The sequence below is a fragment of the Scyliorhinus torazame genome, chromosome 1 (assembly GCF_047496885.1).
Source record: "Scyliorhinus torazame isolate Kashiwa2021f chromosome 1, sScyTor2.1, whole genome shotgun sequence".
Lineage (NCBI taxonomy): Eukaryota > Metazoa > Chordata > Chondrichthyes > Carcharhiniformes > Scyliorhinidae > Scyliorhinus > Scyliorhinus torazame.
Window position 1 is genome coordinate 357,972,233 of NC_092707.1, and position 18,338 is coordinate 357,990,570.

The following is an 18,338-nucleotide window of genomic DNA, read 5'->3' on the forward strand; positions in this document are numbered from 1 at the left end:
GAATTTAGGAGTTAATTATAAATTTACAACAGAGGAGGAGGCCATTTGGTCCATCTGATCTGTGCCAAACTTTTGCTTGAGCATTCCAAAAGGAATCTCACTTCCCCATGTTTTCATGATTGTCTTTGGATTAATTTGCAACATTGAAGGAGGTACTTTGGCCTACTGAAATTTGTTTTGTTGCAAATACGTAACTGTTGAAGCAGGATTGTTTATAGATACCGAAGGCAGATTTGCCATTCTCAACATGAAGATGGAACGCAATCCAGTTGTTGTGGTCCATGTCGGTACCAACAACATAGGCAAGTCTAGGAAAGAGGACCTGTTTAGAGATTATAAAGAGCTAGGATTCAAATTAAAAAAAACAGGTCCTCAAGGGTCATAATCTCCGGATTACTGCCCGAGCCATGTGCAAATTGACATAGGGAGGCAAGAATAAGGGAAGTTAACACGTGGCTGAAAGAGTGGTGTGGGAAAGAGGGGTTCCTTTTCATGGGACACTGGCATCAGTTTTGGGACAGGGGGGACCTATACCGTTGAGATGGTCTCCACCTGAACCGAGCTGGGACCAGTGTTCTGGCGAAAAGAGTAAATAGGGTGGTCAATAGGACTTTAAACTAGAGATTGGGGGGAAGGGAAAGTCAGGGAACCAAGAGGTGAAGTAATCAGTGGGAAGCGTAGCTGCTTAGGAATACAAAAAAGCACCAAAAGACCGAACTCAGGAGAGGTTACGACAGTCCCCATCTCACAAAATATGACAGTGTATGGAAAGGCTCAGTAAACCAAGGTCCACCACACTAAGAAAACAAAAAAGGATGGTCAATAGAGAACTAAAGGTGCTATATTTAAATGCGCGCAATATACGGAACAAGGTAGATGAGCTTGTGGCCCAGATTGTGACTGGCAGGTATGATGTGGTAGGCATCACAGAGACGTGGTTGCAGGGGGTTCAGGACTGGCATTTAAACATCCAGGGATTCCCAACCTATCGAAAAGACAGAGGTGGGCAGAGGGGGCGGGGTTGCCTTGTTAATTAGGAATGAAATTAAATCAATAGCACTAAACAACATAGGGTCAGATATTGTGGAGTCTGGGTGGGTAGAGTTGAGGAACCACAAAGGCAAAAAAACCATGATGGGAGTTATGTACAGGCCTCCTAACAGTGGTCAAGACCAGGGGCACAAAATGCACCACAAAATAGAAAGGGCATGTCAGAAAGGCAAGGTCACAGTGATCACGGGGACTTCAATATGCAGGTAGACTGGGTAAATGTTGCCAGTGGACCCAAGGAAAGGGAATTCATTGAATGTTTACAGGAGGGCTTTTTGGAACAGCTTGTGATGGAGCCCATGAGGGAACAGGCTATTCTGGTCTTAATGTTATGTAATGAGCCAGACTTGATAAAAGATCTTAAAGTAAGGGAACGCGTAGGAGGCAGTGATCATAATATGGTAGAATTCAGTCTGCAATTTGAAAGAAAGAAGGTAGAATCAGATGTAAAGGTGTTACAGTTAAATAAAGGTAACTGCAGGGGCATGAGCGAGGAACTGACGAAAATCGACTGGGAGCAGAGCCGAGTGGGAAAGACAATAGAACAGCAATGGCAGGAGTTTCTGGGAGTAATTGAGGACACAGTACAGAGGTTCATCCCAAAGAAAAGAAAGGTTATCAGAGGGGAATTAGGCAGCCATGGCTGACAAAGGAAGTCAGGGAATGCATCAAAGCAAAAGAGAAAGCCTATAGTGTGGCAAAGAGTAGTGGGAAGTCAGAAGATTGGGAAGGCTACAAAAACAGAGGATAACAAAGAGAGAAATAAGGAAAGAGAGGATCAAATATGAAGGTAGGCTAGCCAGTAACATTAGGTATGATAGTAAAAGTTTATTTAAATACATTAAAAACAAACGGGAGGCAAAAGTAGACATTGGGCCGCTCCAAAATGACACTGGTAATCTAGTGATGGGAGACAAGGAAATAGCTGAGGAACTAAATAAGTACTTTGCGTCAGTCTTCACAGTAGAAGACATGAGTAATATCCCAACAGTTCAGGAGAGTCAGGGGGCAGAGTTGAATATGGTAGCCATCACAAAGGAGAAAGTGCTAGAGAAACTAAGAGGTCTAAAAATTGATAAATCTCCAGGCCCAGATGGGCTGCATCCTAGAGTTCTAAAGGAGATAGCTGAAGAAATACTGGAGGCGTTAGTTATGATCTTTCAAAAGTCACTGGAGTCAGGGAAAGTCCCAGAGGATTGGAAAATCGCTGTTGTAACCCCCCTGTTCAAGAAGGGAACAGGAAAAAAGATGGAAAATTATAGGCCAATTAGCCTAACCTCGGTTGTTGGCAAGATTCTAGAATCCATCGTTAGGGATGAGATTTCTAAATTCTTGGAAGTGCAGGGTCGGATTAGGACAAGTCAGCATGGATTTAGTAAGGGGAGGTCGTGCCTGACAAACCTGTTAGAGTTCTTTGAAGAGATAACAAATAGGTTAGACCAAGGAGAGCCAATGGATGTTATCTATCTTGACTTCCAAAAGGCCTTTGATACGGTGCCTCATGGGAGACTGCTGAGTAAAATAAGGGCCCATGGTATTCAAGGCAAGGTACTAACATGGATTGACGATTGGCTGTCAGGCAGAAGGCAGAGAGTTGGGATAAAAGGTTCTTTTTTGGAACGGCAACCGGTGACGAGTGGTGTCCCACAGGGTTCAGTGTTGGGGCCACAGCTGTTCTCTTTATATATTAACGATCTAGATGACGGGACTGGGGGCATTCTGGCTAAGTTTGCCGATGATACAAAGATAGGTGCAGGGGCAGGAGGTGGGGAGGCTGCAGAAAGATTTAGACAGTTTAGGAGAGTGGTCCAAGAAATGGCTGATGAAATTCAACGTGGGCAAGTGCGAGGTCTTGCACTTTGGAAAAAAGAATAGAGACATGGACTATTTTCTAAATGGTGACAAAATTCATAATGCTGAAGTGCAAAGGGACTTGGGAGTCCTAGTCCAGGATTCTCTAAAGGTAAACTTGCAGGTTGAGTCTGTAATTAAGAAAGCAAATGCAATGTTGTCATTTATCTCAAGAGGCTTGGAATATAAAAGCAGGGATGAACTTCTGAAGCTTTATAAAGCATGAGTTAGGCCCCATTTAGAATACTGTGGGCAATTTTGGGCCCCACACCTCAGGAAGGACAGACTGGCACTTACTCTGCTGTGCTGGCCATAAAGGGACAGTCACCACAGTGGTGCTATCAGAGATGCAAAGCCTAACTGTAGCACCTCCGCTGTCACATTAGCTAACAAACACAACATGGAAAATCAACTTAGGACCTTTCGCCTGTGCCCTTGTCAACTGAATTACAAATCTTTAGATTTTAATTTACTAAGTGTCCTTCACTGGTTGAACAGAAAAGTGGTTCTAATTTAAAAGGGTATCCAGTTCGTAATAATTTGGGTGTAACAAATAGCATTTGGATTTAGATATATTGTCATGTGTACCAGGGTACAGTGAAGAGTATTGTTCTGCATACAGTCCAAGCAGATCCTTCCATACATGAAAAACATAGGACACAATAAATACACACACAATAAATACACAATGTAAATACATAGACGTAGACATCGGGTGAAGCATACTGAGTATAGTGCTACAACAGTAGAGAAGATGCAGAGAGATCAGTTCAGTCCATAAGAGGGCCATTCAGGAATCTGGTAACAGCAAAGTAGAAGCTGTTTTTGAATCCGTTAGTGCATGTTCTCAGACTTTTGTACCTCCTGCCCAATGGAAGAGGTTAGAAGAGAGAATAACCCGGGTGGGATGAGTCTTTGATTATGCTGCCTACTTTCCCATGGCAGCGGGAGGTATAGATGGAATCAATGGATGGGAAGCAGGTTTGTGTGATGGACTGGGCTGTGTTCACAGCTCTACGGTCTTGGGACTAGCAGTTGCCATACCAAGCTGTGATGCAGCCAGATAGGATGCTTTCCATGGGACATCTGTAAAAATTGGTAAGATTCAATGCGGACATGCAGAACTTCCGTAGTTTCCTGAGGAAGGATAGGCACTGTTTTGCATTCTTGGTCGTAGCGTCGACGTCGGTGAACCAGGACAGATTGTTGGTGATGTGCACACCTAGGAATTTGATGCTGTTAACCATCTCCACCTCGGCACCATTGATGCAGACAGAGGTGTGCACAACACTTTGCTTCCTGAAATCGATGACCAGCTCCTTAGTTTTGCTGACATTGAGGGAGAGATTGTTGTCATTGCACCATACCACTAGGTTCTCTATCTCCCCCCTGTACTCTGACTCATCGTTGTTTGAGTTCCGACCCACTGCGGCCGTGCCATCAGTTGGAGCTATGGAGTTGGAGCCGAATTTTGCCGCACAGTCATGTGCGTATAAGGGGTATAGTTGGGGTAGCTATGATTTGGAAAAAAAAAACCAAGTTGAGCAATGCATATTGATTAAGACCATAAGACCATAAGACATAGGAGTGGAAGTAAGGCCATTCGGCCCATCGAGTCCACTCCACCATTCAATCATGGCTGATTTCAACTCCATTTACTCGCTCTCCATAGCCCTTAACTCCTCGAGAAATCAAGAATTTATCAACTTCTGTCTTAAAGACACTCAAATTCTCGGCCTCCACCACCTTCTATGGCAATGAATTCCACAGACCCACCACTCTCTGGCTGAAGAAATTTCTCCTCATCTCTGTTCTAAAGTGACTCCCTTTTATTCTAAGGCTGTGCCCCCGGGTCCTAGTCTCCCCTGCTAATGGAAACAATTTCCCTACGTCCACCCTATCTATGCCATTCATTATCTTGTAAGTTTCCAGTAGATCTCCCCTCAACCTCCTAAACTCCAATGAATATAATCCCAGGATCCTCAGACATTCATTGTATGTTAGGCCTACCATTCTTGGGATCATCCGTGTGAATCTCCGCTGACCAACATTTTGCAGATGCACCATAGAAAGCAACCCATCTGGCTGCATCACAGCCTGGTACGGCAACTGCTCGGCCCAGGACCGCAAGCAGAGAGTCGTGAACACAGCCCAGTCCATCACACAAACCTGCCTCCCATCCATTGACTCTGTCTTCACCTCCCGCTGCCTGGGGAAAGCGGGCAGCATAATCAAAGATCCCTCCCACCCGGCTTCCTCACTCTTCCAACTTCTTCCATTGGGCAGAAGATATAAAAGTCTGAGAACATGCACAAAAGACTCAAAAACAGCTTCTCCCCTGCTGTTACCAGATTCCTAAACGACTCTCTTATGGACTGACCTGATTAGCACTACACCCCTGTATGCTTCACCTGATCCCGGTGTTTATGTAATTACATTGTGTACCTTGTGCTGCCCGAGCAATTTCTTGTGGCCAATCCACCTAACTTTTGGGTTCTGGGGGTGAAACCCACGCAGATATGGGGAGATTGTGCAAACTCCACACAGTGACCTGGGACTGGGATCGAACCGGGATCTTCAGCGCCGTAGGCAGCAGTGCTAACCACTGCACCACCATGCCTCCCCAAAAGAGCTAGTACATTTAAAGTGATAATGCACTTAAAAGCATCAACCAAAAGAAGGAAAAACAGCTATGGAGAGGAAAATTAGAGAAGACCCCGATAGCTGCCAACTCTTACTTACTTAAAAAAAAGAGGTCCATAAGTAATTAAGACCTCAAGCAAAAGGCAACAAGAGACCCCAAGGAGGACAACAAAAGACCCCACAAGGAGGGCGACCACAAAGAGGGCGACCAAAGATCCTCAATGGCCAAATGAAGGACGAGAAACGCCAAAATTGAAGATTTCAGAATAAACTAGGGACTATTGAACATAAAGAGGAATCAGAAAGAAAAATCAAGCTCCAGAGAAGACATTAAAATGACTGACAACAAACTTGGAGAATAAAGAAGTAGCAAAAAAAACAAAAAACGATGAAGTTGAGAAGAAGGATAAATTAATGAGACAATGTCGAATAAGCTGAACTCCAATGAAAAAGCAACTAGAAATGAGCACCAAGTCCAGTGAAGAATTGAATGGGAGTAAGAACTTGGAGAAGGAAGCTTGACAAAGGAAAATTAACTGAAGAGCTAAAAGCATTGAAATTGACAGTAGAATCAGCAATTCAGATATGCAATGAAACAGGTTACGTGCCAGAACAAGATTGTTGAAATGGTCATATAATTGAAAAGCGCAAGAACCAATATGATAAAATGGTCGATGACTAAGATGCTGAATTGAAATGCTGGAAGGAGAAGAAACTTTATCACAAGAAACAGGGTACCACGACTATTCCTTCATACGTGACAGACAGAACTGTCAAGACATAAGATTTTGATTTGTACCATCATGCATAATCACGTAAGGGACTGAAGAGTGACACCGCCACAAACTGAAATATGTAGTCCCATGGTCAGAAAACAGGCCAGGATGGAACTTGGTAAGCGGCAAGCCTGCATGGAAAAGCTCCATGCAAGATCATCTTTGGAACTGCACTTAGTTAAAGCCTATCAATAAAAGTGCTTATGTTTACACACCTGAATCTCAAGATCTTATCAATGAGCCACCCACGCAACATAAAAAGCCCACATTAAGTATATAATATGGCATGGCGGCACAATATGAAATTTTGGTAGTTCTTATGATACCCTGGGCGAGTGTGCTGTCAATTCCAACCCCACAGACACACGAGTTCCAACATAAGTGAATTAACCAATAATTTGTATTTTCCGAAGATCTTTAATCCTTGACTGCTCCAATGAGTTATAGACACAGATTTATTATTATTTAAAAAAAAAATCTTTATACCCCCCCAGACACAGACACAACTGACATCTGAACAATCCTTGAAGAAGTCAATAAACGGCTTCCACCTCTGGATTGAACCCCCTCGAGGCAAATCCAATCTTTTCCAGCTTCAGGAATTCCGTGAGGTCGCTTGCCCACACCCCCAGTTTCGGCGGCCTCAAGTCCCTCCATTCCAACAAGATCCGTCTCTGGACTATCAGGGAGGCATAGGCCAAGACACGGCCTCTCTCGCCTCCTGGGTCTTACGACAATCCAAAAATCGCCTCTTCACCTTTATCGTTTGCTGACATAACGTCAGCAAACCCCCGCCAGAATCCCTCCAGTTTCGGACAAGCCCAGAATATGTGGACATGGTTCACAGGTGCCCCCACGTGCCGCCCACTCCTATCCTCTACCCTCTCAAAGTACCTGCTCATTCTCACCACCGTCTTGTATGCCCTATGGACTACTTTAAATTGAATGAGGCTAAGCCTAGGAGACGAATAGGATGCGTTCACTCTCCTCAGAGCCTCATCCCATAACCCAGTCTCCATCTCTTTTCCTCCTCCCCAGCTCTTCCTCCCACTTCTGCCTTATAAGACCATAAGAGATAGGAGCAGAATTAGGCCACTTGGCCCATCAAGTCTGCTCCGCCATTCAATCATGGCTGTTATTTTCTCATCCCCATTCTCCTGCCTTCTCCCCATAACCCCTAATCCCCTTATTAATCAAGAACCTATCTATCTCTGTCCTAAAGACACTCAGTGATTTGGCCTCCGCAGCCTTCTGCGGCAAAGAGTTCCACAGATTCACCACCCTCTGGCTGAAGAAATTCCTCCTCATCTCAGTTTTAAAGGATCATCCCTTTAGTCTAAGATGGTGTCCTCTGGTTCTAGTTTTTCCACAAGTGGAAACATCCTCTCCACATCCACTCTATCCAGGCCTTGCAGTATCCTGTAAGTTTCAATAAGATCCCCCCTCATCCTTCTAAACTCCAACGAGTACAGACCCAGAGTCCTCAACCGTTCCTCATATGACAAGTTCTTCATTCCAGGGGTCATTCTTGTGCACTTGATCTGGACCCTTTCCAAGGCCAGCACATTCTTCCTTAGATACAGGCCCAAAACTGCTCACAATACTCTAAATGGGATCTGACCAGAGCCTTATACAGCCTCAGAAGTACCTCCCTGGTCTTGTATTCTAGCCCTCTTGACACAAATGCTAACATTGCATTTGCCTTCTTTACTGCCGACTGAACCGGCACCTTAACCTTAAGAGAATCATGAACAAGGACTCCTCAGTCCCTTTGAGCTTCTGACTTCCTAAGCATTTCCCCATTTAGAAAATAGTCTATGCCTAAATTCCTCTTTCCAAAGTGCATAACCTCACACTTTTCCACATTGTATTTCATTTGCCACTTCATTGTCCACTCTCCTAGCTTGTCCAAATCCTTCTGCAGCCCCCTTGCTTGCTCAATACTACCTGTCCCGCTACAGATCTTTGTATCATCTGCAAACTTAGTAACAGTGCCTTCAGTTCCTTCTTCCAGATCATTAATGTATGTTGTGAAAAGTTGTGGGCCCAGCACAGACCCCTGAGGCACACCACTAGTCACCGGCTGCCATCCTGAAAATGACCCCTTTATCCCCACTCTCTGCCTTCTGCCAGTCAGCCAATCCTTGATCTATGCCAGGGGCAGCCGGTGGTTTTTTAACTTATTTAACAGTCTCCTATGTGGCACCTTGTCAAAGGCCTCCTGGAAGTCTAAATAATCACGTCCACTGATTCTCCTTTGTCTAACTTTCTTGTTACCTCCTCAAAGAACTCTTAACAGATTTGTCAGACACGACCTCCCTTTGACAAAGCCGTGTTGACTCAGTCCTATTTTACCATGCACTTCCAAGTACTTTGCGATCTCATCTTTAATCACAGACTCTAAAATCTTACCAATGACCAAAGACAGGCTAACCGGCCTATAATTTCCCGCCTTCTGCCTCCCTCCCTTCTTAAATAGGGGTGTTACATTAGCCACTTTCCAGTCTTCTGGGACCCTTCCTGCCTCCAGTGATTCCTGAAAGATCATCACCAATGCCTCCACAATTTCATCAGCTATTTCTTTTAGGACCCTGGGCTGTAGTCCATCTGGTCCAGGTGACTTATCCACCTTCAGACCTTTCAGTTTCCCCAGAACCTTCTCCTTATTAATGGTCACTGCATTCACCTCTTCCTCCTGGTCCTCCTGGAGCTCTGGCATCCCACTGGTGTCTTCCACCGTGAAGATTGATGCAAAGTAACCATTCAGTTCATCTGCCATTTCTTTGTTTCCTATATTACTTCTCCAGCCACATATTCCAGTGGTCCAATGTCTACTTTTGCCTCTCTCTCACCTTTTATATTTTGTAAAATACTCTTCCTATCTTCCTTTATATTACTAGCTAGCTTGCACTCCTACTTCATCTTCTCCCCCCTTATTGCTTTTTTAGTTGTCCTCTGCTCGCTTTTAATGGCTTCCCAATCCTCTAGCTTCCCACTAATACTCGCCACTTTGCATACTTTTTCTTCAGCTTTTTTGCTGTCCTTGACATCCCTCGTCAGCCATGGATGCCTTGTCCTCCCCTTAACACGTTTCCTCCTCGTTGGGATGAATTTCTGTTGTGCCTTCCTAATAACCCCCAAAAACCCATGCCATTGCTGTTCCACTGTCTTCCCTGCTAGGCTCCCTTTCCAATCAAATCTGGCCAGCTCCTCCCTCAGGTCTTTGTAGTTACCCTTATTTAATTGTAATACTGTTACATCTGATTGCAGCTTCTCCCTCTCAAACTGCAGTGTAAACTCTATCACATTGTGGTCACTGCTCCCTAAGGGTTCCTTCGCCTTAAGTTCCCTAATCAAGTTTGCCTCATTACACATTGACAAATGTTGAATTCTTTACCCGTCAGTCTGGCCTCAAAAAACTCTAGATGGATTTGTAGGCATAGTATTATTTATTTTTAACCAACTTGCAAGTCTGACTCGCTTCTCAGGGACACACAACACAGAACCAGTCTCCTGGACCCCTTGGAAATGAATGAGGTCCGAGACAAAGGGATCTCTGCAAATACATTCAAATGGCATCAAGTTTCACATACAGATTCCCATAGGTTATCCTCTACCCCTCCTGACCTGACCATACATCCTAATTGGCTCACTTCTCATTCCTTAACCCTGGGCCTCTTGTTACCCAGCATCCTTTTCCCCATCCTCCATCAGACCCCCTCTCCCCTTCCTTGCCATGCTTTCTGAATCTCTTTGTCTCTTATTTGTGAACTCACTACCATCAGACTGGCTCGCATCTACATTACTGTTACTAATATTTGAACATCACCAAATCCAGAACTGCCTGTTCCCTAGTAGGCGGTCACAAGCTGCTCCAAAAAAACATCTCTTAGACATTCCACAAGTTCCTTTGCTTGGGATCCACTATCAACTTGATTTTCCCAGTCCACCTGCATATTGAAATCCCCCATGATTATTGTAATGTTGCCTTTTTTACATGCCTTTTCTATCTCCTGATTTATTTTCTGCCCCACATCCTGACTACTGCTAGGAGGCCTGTACAAAATTCCCATCAATGTCTATTTACCATTGCGATTCCTTAACTCTACCCATAGAGATTCTATGCCTTATGATCCTATATCGATCTTTGCTATTGATTTAACTTCATTCCTTACGAACAGTGCAACCCCGCCCCCTTTGCCCATCTGCCTGTGCTTTCGATAGGACATATATCCTTGGAGATTTAGATCCCAGCCCTGATCTCTTTGTAGCCACGTCTCTGTGATGCCCACAACATCATACCGGCCAATTTCAATGTGCGCAACCTTGTTCCGTACACTGCTCGCCCTCCAGCGCCAGTATGTCCTGTCTCAGGTATGGAGACCAAAACTGAACACAATACTCCGGTGGGGCCTCACTAACACCGTATACAGTTGCAGCATAACCTCCCTCGTCTTAAACTCCATCCCTCGAGCAATAAAAGGACAAAACTCCATTTGCCTTATTAATCACCTGTTGCACCTGTTTTGTGAGGGCCACGAAGAATCCAGCACGAGTTAAGGATACAAAGAAATAACATTTATTTACAATAACATATATATACAACAGCAGCAGCAACTTCACTTGCTGCTCACTCCTTCCTGCTGGTTCCAAACTGGACAGCTTTATTTATACAGGGAGTCTGCTAATGATTTCTCCGCCCCCCTCATTGGGGAAGCTCATACTCCCACAGAATTGTGGGATTGTCGTTAGTCCCCAGCCAATGGTAAGCAGGCAGGTTATAACATTACCCCCCCCCCAAAGTCCAAGGAATCTACCGAAGACCCTGGCGAAGGAGGGCGTCGGACTCGTTTTGCCGCAGGCCGGACACCATTTGCACGTGGAGCTGGATTGGGCGGCGTGTAACGAGACTGAGACCGGCACTTCCGTGATAAACGGCGTAACGGTTGTACATCCACGGCCCGTGGGCCCGAGGATTCCCCCTCTGATGCGTCCTGTGTCTCCATCTCGGAGTCAGAGTCTGCTGCCTCCGTCATCTCGGCGTCTCTATCTCCACGCGGTTCTGTAACGACCTGCGTAGGCTTTGAGTGAGGCACCAGAGGAAGATTGTGAGGACTACTTTCCATTGTCTCTCTCCGTGGCTGTAGAAATTAGCTCCGGGGGCGGGGAATCTTTGGAAGGGATAGTCTTCTGGACCGAACGTGGTCTACATGTTTGCGCTGTAGACGACCTTGGGCTTGGACCTGGTAAGATATAGGTCCTATTTGGTGAAAGATTACGCCAGGGACCCACTGGGCACCACCAGCAAAATTCCGAACGAACACTGGGTCACCGGGCGCAAACTGCCGAATCGGCCGATGCCGAGAAAAACCCTGTCCCTGCCGTTCTGGTGTGCGGCGTACTTTTGCGCCAATGTCCGGGAAAACCATGCTAAGGCGGGTGCGAAGTCTCTGGCCCATTAGGAGTTCTGCGGGAGCTACCAGGTCACCGCATGGGGGGTGGTCCTATACGAAAACAAAAAGCGAGCCTGTCTCGTGTCCATTGACCCGGAAGACTGCTTCTTTAGGCCTCGTTTGAATGTCTGCACTGCGCGTTCCGCCAACTCATTTGAAGCCGGGCAGTGCGGATATGGCGTATGCCGTTCATCTTCATGAACCTCGCAAACTCCTCACTTGTGAATGGAGTGCCGTTATCTGTGACCAGCACCTCGGGGAGGCCATGCGTTCTAAAAGACAAACACGTCTTCTCAATTGTTGCGCAGGACGTTGTGCCTAGCATTTTATGCACCTCTAGCCATTTAGACTGGGCGTCGATTAATAGAAGGAACATGGATCCTTGAAAAGAGCCGGCGAAATCCGCACGCAAGCGCGCCCAAGGCTGTCCTGGCCATCCCCAGTGATGTAGGGGTACGGCCCGCGGAAGCCTCTGATGCTCCTGGCAAATGGAGCAGTTTTGGGCCACGTTCTCAAAGTCGGTGTCGAGGCCTGGCCACCAGACATAGTTCCGGGCCAACATTTTCATTTTGGTCACACCTGGATGCCCATTGTGCAAGTCTCTTAGTATCAGCTCCTGTCCTTTTTCCGGGACAATCACACGCGTCCCCCACAAAAGGATGCCGTCTTCCACGCTGAATTAAAGAACAAAGAACAAAGAAATGTACAGCACAGGAACAGGCCCTTCGGCCCTCCAAGCCCGTGCCGACCATGCTGCCCGACTAAACTACAATCTTCTACACTTCCTGGGTCCGTATCCCTCTATTCCCATCCTATTCATGTATTTGTCACGATGCCCCTTAAATGTCACTATCGTCCCTGCTTCCACCACCTCCTCCGGTAGCGAGTTCCAGGCACCCACTACCCTCTGCGTAAAAAACTTGCCTCGTACATCTACTCTAAACCTTGCCCCTCTCACCTTAAACCTATGCCCCCTAGTAATTGACCCCTCTACCCTGAGGAAAAGCCTCTGACTATCCACTCTGTCTATGCCCCTCTTAATTTTGTATACCTCTATCAGGTCTCCCCTCAACCTCCTTCGTTCCAGTGAGAACAAACCGAGTTTATTCAACCGCTCCTCATAGCTAATGCCCTCCATACCAGGAAACATTCTGGTAAATCTCTTCTGCACCCTCTCTAAAGCCTCCACATCCTTCTGATAGTGTGGCGACCAGAATTGAACACTATACTCCAAGTGTGGCCTAACTAAGGTTCTATACAGCTGCAACATGACTTGCCAATTCTTATACTCAATGCCCCGGCCAATGAAGGCAAGCATGCCGTATGCCTTCTTGACTACCTTCTCCACCTGTGTTGCCCCTTTCAATGACCTGTGGACCTGTACTCCTAGATCTCTTTGACTTTCAATACTCTTGAGGATTCTACCATTCACTGTATATTCCCTACCTGCATTAGACCTTCCAAAATGCATTACCTCACATTTGTCCGGATTAAACTCCATCTGCCATCTCTCCGCCCAAGTCTCGCCCCAATACCATATGGGGATGCATCACATGTGACGAGCAAAGGCTTTCCAGGATCATAGTGGGTTAGTAACCCAGACGACGACAATTGGTTTACCCGCCAGAAAGCGGTTTCTTGCGGCTGACCCCAAACCCAGGTCTGATTTTTCTTTAGCAGAAGGTGCCAGCGTAGTTGCCAGATTTTGGAGGAACTTCCCGTAATAGTTTACGAGGCCGAGAAAAGAACGAAGATGCGAAGTGTCAGCCGGGGCAGGGCCCTGTTGAATCGCGTGCACCTTCTCTGCGACGGGGTGCAAACCTTCGCGGTCCACCCGATAACCCAGGTAGACTACTTCCTTCACCTGAAAGACGCACTTTGTGCGACGTAAACGGACTCCAGCCTCCGAAAAGCGTCTAAGGGCAGCCTCCAGATTTTCCAAATGTTCCTGGTCCGACATCCCTGTGATCAAAAAGTTATCTAAGTAGACAGCAACACGCGGTAAACCTCTCAAAATGCGCTCCATAACGCGTTGAAAATTAGCGCAGGCAGAGGATACTCCAAAGGGTAAACGTGTATATTCATACAGGCCCCGGTGTGTATTAATCGTTACATATGGTCGGGAGGCAGGGTCCAGCTCCAACTGTAGGTAGGCGTGACTCATATCTAATTTTATGAACGAGAGTCCGCCTGCAAGCTTCGCGTAGAGATCCTCTATGCGAGGCATTGGATAACGGTCGAGTCGGGAAGCCGTATTCACTAAGTTTATAGTCGCCGCACAAACGAACTGTGGCATCTGGCTTCATTACTGGTGCAATTGGTGCTGCCCAGTCAGCAAAACGGATGGGCCTGATAATACCCCAAAGTCTCCAAATGAGTGAGCTCCCCTTCTATCTTCTCGAGCAAGGCGTAAGGCATCGGGCGAGCCCGGAAATAGCGCGGCGTGGCTCCTGGTTCAACTTGGATACGGGCTACGGCCCCTTTTATTTTCCCCAAACCAGGCTGGAATACATCTGGGTATCGTCCTAGCACCTCAGAAACTGTTTGGAGGATGTGCTGCCACTGCAACACAAATGGCGCAACTAGTCCCGCCCCAACAGGCTGGGCCATGGCCGCGCACCATGATAAGTGGGAAACGCCCCTCCTGGCATCCAGAAACAACAGGGGTCATCGTAGTTCCTGCAATGTCCAATGGTTCCCCCGTGTAGGTGGCCAACCTGGCCTGTGAGTCGGTTAATGTAAGGGTCTGTATACCCTGCTTGATGCGGTCGAATGTCCTCTGGGTGATCACGGAGACCGCTGCACCAGTGTCCAACTCCATCTCAAGCGGGTGACCATTGACCCGTACTGTCACCTTAATGGGGGCCACACAGGGAGCTGCCACACAATGCAGCTGCAGGCAGTCGTCCTCCGTCTCCACGTCCTCAGGAGAAGTCGCTGCAGCTTCATCCACATGGAAGGTATGGCCCCTGGGCTGCTCCCAGTTTCGGTCGGAATGGCGGTGCCTCTGGCTCCCCCAGGACCGGCGTCCGCGACGTGGTCTGCCCCTACAAGTCTGACACGGCTCCTCATCCATTGGTTCGGGAGAAGGCTCCCTTCAGGGAGGAATGTCCGACGGCCACTGGCGTTGATCCGGACGTCGCCTCGCCCAAGGTACCGCAGGAGTGCGGGGGGATGTTTTTGGACGGAAGGGATTGCGCCCCAAGGCATGCACCTCCATTCCCTGTAGCTCCTGCACTCCTCGTTCTGCGTTCTCTTGGGACAATACTATTTGAATGGCCTATTGAAAAGTCAGTCAATGTTGGCTCAGCTAACAACTTTCTCTGGGTGGCCACATTGTTAATACCGCAAACCAAACGGTCGGGTAACATTTCTGACAAGGTCTCACCATAGTCACAGTACTCCGCAATCCTGCGTAGCCTGGATAGAAAGTCGGCAAGAGATTCTCCTGGGGTTCTCTCAGCGGTATTAAACCGGTAACGTTGGACTATCGTGGACGGGGTTGGGTTAAAATGTTGCCCCACTAATTTCACAAGTTCACCAAACCTTTTGGTGTCCGGCGCAGCTGGGTACGTAAGGCTCCTAATCACCCCAAATGTATGCGGGCCGCAGGCAGTGAGCAATATGACCACCTGCCGCTCGTTTGCGGTGATATTGTTTGCCCGGAAATAGTAACACATCCGTTGTGCGTACTGGTTCCAGCTTTCCAGCGCAGCATCAAAAACATCCAAACGTCCGTACAGAGGCATGGTGTAATAGAAAACAACTTCCAACCTGTATCTAACTAAAATCCAGGGAGGTGGCTTCAGCAGTGTAGACAGCTATTCACTTTAACCCTCGCCGCCAGTTTTGTGAGGGCCACAAAGAATCCAGCACGAGTTTTAAGGATACAAAGAAATAACATTTATTTACAATAATATACATATATATGTGTGTGTGTGGATATATATATACATATATGAGTCCCACTTGGGAGAAAGCAGGATGGAAAATCGACAATGAGGATTGTGGGATTATCATTAGTCCCCAGCCAATGGTCAGCAGGCTGGTTATAACAACCTGTTAACAAACTTTTTGCAACTCATGCACGAGGTCACCCAGGTCCCTCTATGCAGCAGCATGTTTTAATATTTTATCATTTAAATAGTAATCCATTTTGCTGTTATTCCTACCAAAATGGATAACCTCACATTTGTCAACATTGTATTCCATCTGCCAGACTCTAGCCCATTCACTTAAACTATCCAAATCCCTCAGCAGACTTCCAGTATCCTCTGCACTCTTTTGCTTTACCACTTATCTTGGTGTCGTCTGCAAACTTGGACACATTGCACTTGGTCACCATCTCCAAATCATCTATGTAAATTGTGAATAATTGTGGGCCCAACACTGATCCCTGAGGGTCACCACTAGCTACTGATTGCCAACCAGAGAAACACCCATTAATCCCCACTCTTTGCTTTCTATTAATTAACCAATCCTCTATCCATGCTACTACTTTACCCTGAACACCATGCATCATTAGCTTATGATGCAACCTTTTGTGTGGCACCTTGTCAAAAGCTTTCTGGAAATCCAGATATACCACATCCATTGGCACCCGTTGTCCACTGCACTGGTAATGTCCTTCCACTAAATTAGTGAGGCACGACAATAAATTTTGCAGGGCCAGCCCGCGTCCCAGCTCCAGCTGCACCTTCTTTGCCCGGGGGGGATTTTCCCGCTCAAACAAACCCCAAAATCAGGGCATTAACTTTCCTAAAAAATGCCGTTAGGAGGTTCTGAAAAACGAATAGGAACCTCAGGAGCACCGTCATTTTCACGGTTTGCACTTCGCCCTGCACCTCCCACCTCTTAAAATCCCCCTTCATCTGCTCCACCAACCTTGCCAGGTTCAATTTGTGCAAATGTCCCCATCCCCACCCACCTGAATGCCCAAGTATTTAAAGTTCGCCCCACCACTTTAAACGGCAACTAGCCCAGCCTCCCCTCCTGTCCCCTTGCTTTAATCGGGAAAACCTCACTCTTCCCCATGTTTAATTTATACCTGGAAAAACAAGTTGCATTTTCACACCAAAGATCTCTTTCCTTGTGTGTGTGCCCGTTGTAACAGGAAAGTCTTCACAGATTTGGCTAGAATGCCTCTTAAAATCAGCAGAGAGAGGGGAGAGCGAGATTTCAGGGTCCTTACTCGCTGGCTTTCCACACACAACACATGCCAAGTCCTGCAATTTAAACAGAAAACTGTGGGTCAGAACAGGCAGAAAGACTGGCATTAAAAGGGAACACAGGACAGACTGGCAATATCCTAATATAGTGGATCAAGTTACATCCCCGGAATTATTGTCTTTGAGATGGACCCTTGTCGTACCAAGTAGACATGGAAGGATGGTTTGTTTGTAAACAAGTGAACCACTGAGAAGTAGAGAGACGCTCCAGCAGTCCGTGTTGCAATCAAGGAATGTTTTTGAACCCCAAAGCATCAAAGTACTTGAACAACCTGTTATAGACCTAACTAATGTCTCCATGAGAGCAACTACCTGTACCAGAAGATTTACGTGTTATTTCAGTTCCTGTTAATGTCGATCCTGTAGAAGCATCTCAGAGAACAGAATTATTCTGCTCTTCAAGAAACCGAGAAAACCCTTAAAAGATTCAATTCAAAATTGTCCAATTCATGTACATAATATTTCATTATAATTTAGGACTGAGTAACTTAGTTATTGAAGATTGTATAAAAGATTTACAAGGACAGTGATTTGTGGCATAGACTTATTTTCTAAACTGGAAAAGGCATAGGAAATCAGAAGCCAAGAGCTTTAAAAAAACAGTTAGACAGTTACATGGGCAAGGTGCGTGTGGAGGTGTTTGGGCCAAATGCGGGCAAGTGGGACTAGCTTAGTGATAGAAACTGGGCGGCATGGACAAGCTGGGCTGAAGGGCCTTTTTCCATGCTGTAAACATCTATGACTATGACTTAGGAGTCCTAGTTCAAGATTCTCTTAAGGCTAACATGCAGGTTCAGTCGGCAGTTAGGAAGGCAAATGCAATGTTAGCATTCATGTCGAGAGGGCTAGAGCAGGGATGTACTTCTGAGGCTGTATAAGGCTCTGGGCAGACCCCATTTGGAGCATTGTTAGCAGTTTTGGAACCCATATCTAAGGAAGGATGTGCTGGCCTTGGCGAGGGTCCAAAGGTGGTTCACAAGAATGATCCCTGGGACGAAGAGCTTTTCATATGAGGAGCCGTGGAGGACACTGGGATGAAGAGCTTGTTTTATGAGGAACGGTTGAGGACTCTGGGTTTGTACCTGTTGGAGTTTAGAAAGATGAGGGGAATCTAATTGAAACTTTCAGAATACTGAGAGGCCTAGATAGAGCAGACGTGGAGAGGATGTTTCCGCTCATAGGAAAAACTAGAACGCCAGGTCACAGCCTCAGACTGAAAGGACGATCTTTAAAATTCAGATGAGGAAGAATTTCTTCAGCTAGAGGGTGATAAATCTGTGGAACTCTTTGCCGCAGAAGGCTGTGGAGGCAAATTCACTGAGTGTCTTCAAGACAGA

At 46.4% G+C, this 18,338-nt stretch overlaps 1 protein-coding gene across 3 annotated transcripts in view; it reads left to right on the forward strand.

The window, feature by feature from the left end:
- srbd1 (S1 RNA binding domain 1) overlaps positions 1–18,338 on the forward strand; it is a 425,904-nt gene that overhangs the window by 67,227 nt on the left and 340,339 nt on the right. The window lies entirely within an intron of this gene.